At 41.0% G+C, this 4,737-nt stretch overlaps 1 pseudogene; it reads right to left on the reverse strand.

Annotated features, from left to right (window-relative positions):
- Positions 1 to 3,688: 3,688 nt before the first annotated feature.
- LOC113592561 (uncharacterized) lies at positions 3,689 to 3,862 on the reverse strand (annotated as a pseudogene).
- Between the last annotated feature and the right edge of the window lie 875 nt (positions 3,863 to 4,737).

Here is a 4,737-nt window from a genome sequence, read left to right on the forward strand (position 1 = left end):
GAGAGACAGAGCATGAATGGGGGAGGGGCAGAGAGAGGGGGAGACACAGAATCCGAAACAGGCTCCAGGCTCTGAGCTGTCAGCACAGAGCCCGACGCGGGGCTTGAACTCACGGACCGCGAGATCATGACCTGAGCCGAAGTCGGATGCTCAACCGACTGAGCCACCCAGGCGCCCCGACTCCTGACATTATTAATGCTGATTCTATGAGAAGAGCATCTGAGATCCCAAAAGAAAAAAAATCTCTTCCTGTGAAAAGTATTTTATATATTGAAGGGAGATGACTATATAAATTACTGTAACAGTAAAAGATTTGGTAGTGATAAAAGCCACAAAAGCTCCAAATGTTAGGAGCACGAAGCAATGAGCCTTTCAGTGGGATTCTCTTAAAAAATACCCTTTAAATTTTGCTGCCAGATTCTAGTCCATAATTAAACTGAGGGATGTCTATATTTATCTTGCTCTGTCTTTAAATAATTCATCAATATATTTATTTTAGTTGGCATCTTATGAATGTCCCTGATAACCCTTAGAACCGCAGTACTTTCTGTGGAAGTCCTTACATCTCTGACCGTTGCTTTAATAATTCAAGCCACTCTTTACCATCTAGATTATTCACCATTATGTAAGATCCACCCTACCAGCTAACCCAGTAATTTTTAACTTTTTCCTCAAGATTCAATTAGACCGTATATACCTTAGGAACAAAGTTCATGCTTCACTTGACTTCATCCTCCGTTGCACCAGATACGGCACCCTGAAAATAATAGGCTTTTTTTATTTAATAAACTTAACTTGGTTGAAAAGCATTGACACTTTTGCTTCAGACTGTGATCACAGGCTCATACTTTAAAATTGGTGTGTTTATGTCAAAATAAAATGCTTTGTCGGAGACAAGTAATAAAATGATATTGAGAAAGAAATGAAAATAGCATTTAGTGTTTAGTGTCCCAAGCACTGGAACAGATCCATGCACATCTGTATCATACCATCTTTATAAGAAATTTGAGAGTGGATAATATTATCTCCCTTCCACGTATGGGAGACTGAGGTTCAAAATGCTAAGTGCTTTGCCGAAGGCTGCATGCTGTAGGCAACTCCTGCATAGTCTCACTTCAAAGTGGATATTTCTTTTCATGGCAAAAACTTGTATTGTTTTGCAATGCAAGTGCACATTTAGGAAGGAAGGAAGGAAGGAAGGAAGGGGAGGGAGGGGAGAGGGGTGAGGAAGGAAGGAAGGAAGGAAAGAAGGAGGGAGAGAGGGGGAGGGAGGAAGGAAGGGAGGGAGGGAGGGAGGGAGGAAGGAGGGAGGGAAGGAGGGAAGGTGAGAAGGAAGGAAAGAAGGAGGGAGGGAGGAAGGAAGGAAGGGAGGGAGGAAGGTCTGTTTAGAAAGCACAATGAAAATGTGGCTCCTGGTACCCCATGAGAAAATAATGAAATATTTGCAAGGCTCCCATCAGTATCTTTCTGTGGCTTTTCAACCCTACCTGGTCTTCAAGAAGACAGGCTGCCGCTGATGAGTCAGGACGAAGCACTCGCCTCCCTAGACCACACACCTGGGTATTCCGCACTGCCTCTAGTGCTCTAAGGTAATCGTCACAGACTATTAGGAAAATTCAAGTATTTCAGTGAAATTTTCCTTGTGACGAGTGAACAAACCAAAAGGAAAAAGAAGGAAAATAAAATGAAAATGTTCCGATTTGAGAAAAACAGTGCAGTAAGTATTGCACCTGTTATGTCTTTTAGGAAGGAAGAAAAATGAAAATGGTGTCTCTTTCAAACTGCTTTCTCATTTCAGAATTCGTAATCAGGCAACAATTTTGTAACAAAATAGGAAACTCAAGCCTGATAGGATTTAATCTATGTAGTGCTATCCCTACCTATCAACAGCTTCCCAAATATTTTTTTTCCTTTTTCTTTTCTTTTCTTTTTTCCTTTCCTTTCCTTTCCTTCTCCTTCTCTCCTCTTCTTTCACTGTTTTAGTAATCACCAGAGCATCACATTCTCTGAATCATTAAGAACCCCCCACAAATTTTTTCTGAGAGTTTTTTGTTTGTTTTTCTTACACTCTATTCACTCAACACTTACTATTTTGGGAATCGTGAGCCTAATACTTCCTTCAGTCTTTGGTTTCTCATTTGCAAAACACAAGGTACCAACAACAATGGCCAGTGACACCCTCTATTTCACAGAGCTGGGATGAAAATGAAATAGGGGGTATAAATCCCCCCCCCCCGCATGGGATGGACACTAATAACTCTTCTATAAATACATGAGAGAAGGCAAAAAAAGGAGAAATACCCTTAAAATAATTTTTAGGTGGATAATTTCAAAAATCATCGTATAATAAGTCGATACACATGTGTTAAATGTTGCTTAATGCTTCACATGGTACCTTCTTAAGACCAAAGTTAGTAACTAGCCAGGTCTGCACAGAAGCTTCAAAATTTTATTTCCCCAAAAGTTTTGACTACGAGCTCAGCATTCCAGTCGAGCTAGACATGGTTAGCATTGATAGCTGCTTAGAGCTACATATTTGGACCTTGGTTTATAAAGGGAAAGCCTAATAAAGCCTGAAGAGTGGTCAGTTACCATGATGGTGGGGGGAACTTATTTCCTTGGTGAAAATAAACTCATGCAAAGACCAGGCTGATGAAAACCACAGTCCCAAGTAGCATCGATGGGCATTCTGTGCGGGTCCCTATCAGAGTCAGAAATTACCTCCACACACATCACACATCAGCAGAGAGCAAATGATTTCCTACAGCCTCATGGCTTTACAGGCTTTTTAAAATATCGAATTTCAACAAAGTATGCAATAAAGATCCCTTTTTTTTTAAGCCATTATACTCTTTTATTATTATCTTATGTAGCAACATAGACTGAACACAGTCCTACGGTAACTAAACCAGAATCCCGGAATGGTAATAACCAACTCTATTGATAAATTTCCAATTAAAGGATAAACTGTGTGTTATTTATCTCTAAATAAAAGCAGTTCATTCGGAGGTATCAGTTCATTTTTCTACTTTAAGAGAGGAAGAAAAATCCAGAACTGTGGTACAGAAATTTTATAAACTGATACATAAAGAGATTTGCATGCTAACACAACTCAACCACATTCATCAATACACATTCATCTGAAGCTTTTACAAGAGGCCACTGGTAGTGGAGAGTTATCCAGCTAGGTCTGGAAAGTCAAAATTGACCCAAATTTATCATCTGGAACCACAAATCCAGCTCCACAATTTCTCACTGCAATATTATTCTCTGCTATATTAAGAATACTCTTTTTTTGTTTCTTTGGTTGGTTGGTTTCTGGCGTGTGGGGTTTAACGTATTGGGTGGTCAATCCCCACTTGGAGGCAAAAAGGAATCCTGCAGGCAAATTTTCCCACACTAAAATCCAAATACAGGAAAAGATCAAAGCATGTGAGAACTATCCCTTGGAATGTTCCAGGTGTAAGTTCAATGATAACTAAGTACTATTTAAGAAAGCTATGCTTCTGTACATTTGAGATTTGCCCAACTGACATCCAGATGGGAAGGAAACTCGTTTTTTAGTAGGGTTGGCACACAACGTTATATTCATTTCTGGTGTACAACATAGTGATGTAATTGGTCTATACTGTATGCTGTACTCACCCCAAGCGTACCTGCCATCTGTCCCCACACTAGAACAGTAGCAAAAGATGATTAGTTAGAAGCCACCATGAGGTGGCAGTGCCTTGATCATATGCATGCAGTCAGGTGGGGGCAGGGGGTGGGGGATGAAGGGGGGGGATTGGTGGGGGGGTTGGCGGAGGGATCTCTCCCATCCTTGACAAGGGGAGTGCTAACCCACTCTCCTTTCATACAACACAAGAAACTTTATTTTTTTAATAAGAAAAGTTCTTAGAAATCTACCTGTGTAAACCAAAAGTACCCTCTAACTGATGGCCTCTGCCCAGTTTCACATTTGGAGATGGAAATATGGAATTTGAAAGAGAAGGATGGAAAACTGATATGGGCTGCGGGCTTTTGCTGTCGCGGGCACTGAACACATAGATTCTCTTGTATCTAACATAATCCTCCCAATAAAACAGGGGTGTTGGTCCGATTAGCCTCATCTGAGAGGAAGAAGCCCGAATTCTAGAGAACGTGGATAATTTCCTCAGAACAAACTCCTAAGAAATAACTGCAAATGCACAACTCATTCTGCTTGATATTTACATGGACTTTCTTTTCTTTCTTTTTCAGGTCATGAATCCTCACTTTCTTGACACATGTAAATGACGAACTTTTTTAAGTTTATTTATTTATTTTGAGAGAGACAGAGATAACACCAGCAGGGGAGGGGCAGAGAGAGGGAGAGAGAGAATCTCAAGCAGGCTCCGCACTGTCAGCACAGAGCCCAATGTGGGGCTGGAACTTACGAACTGTGAGATTACAACCCGAGTGGAAATCAAGTCGGATGCTTAACCGACTGAGCCACCCAGGTGCCCCCAAACAACCAAGTTTTCTAGCAGCATTTATTCTATTGAAATGGTGGCCTTTGTGGTGTCACAATTCCACGTATGCATTGGTCTGTGGTGTAGGCTGAGTTGTGTGTCCCTAAACTATGTTCAAAGCTTAATCCCCAGAGGTTGTGTGTCTGACTTGTTTGGAAATAGGGTCTTTGCAGGTATAATCATGTTAAGATGAAATCGTGGAACCCAATCCAACATAAGAGGGAAACATGGACATGAGGACACAGGG

The sequence above is a fragment of the Acinonyx jubatus genome, chromosome A3, assembly GCF_027475565.1.
Source record: "Acinonyx jubatus isolate Ajub_Pintada_27869175 chromosome A3, VMU_Ajub_asm_v1.0, whole genome shotgun sequence".
In the NCBI taxonomy this organism is placed as follows: Eukaryota; Metazoa; Chordata; class Mammalia; order Carnivora; family Felidae; genus Acinonyx; species Acinonyx jubatus.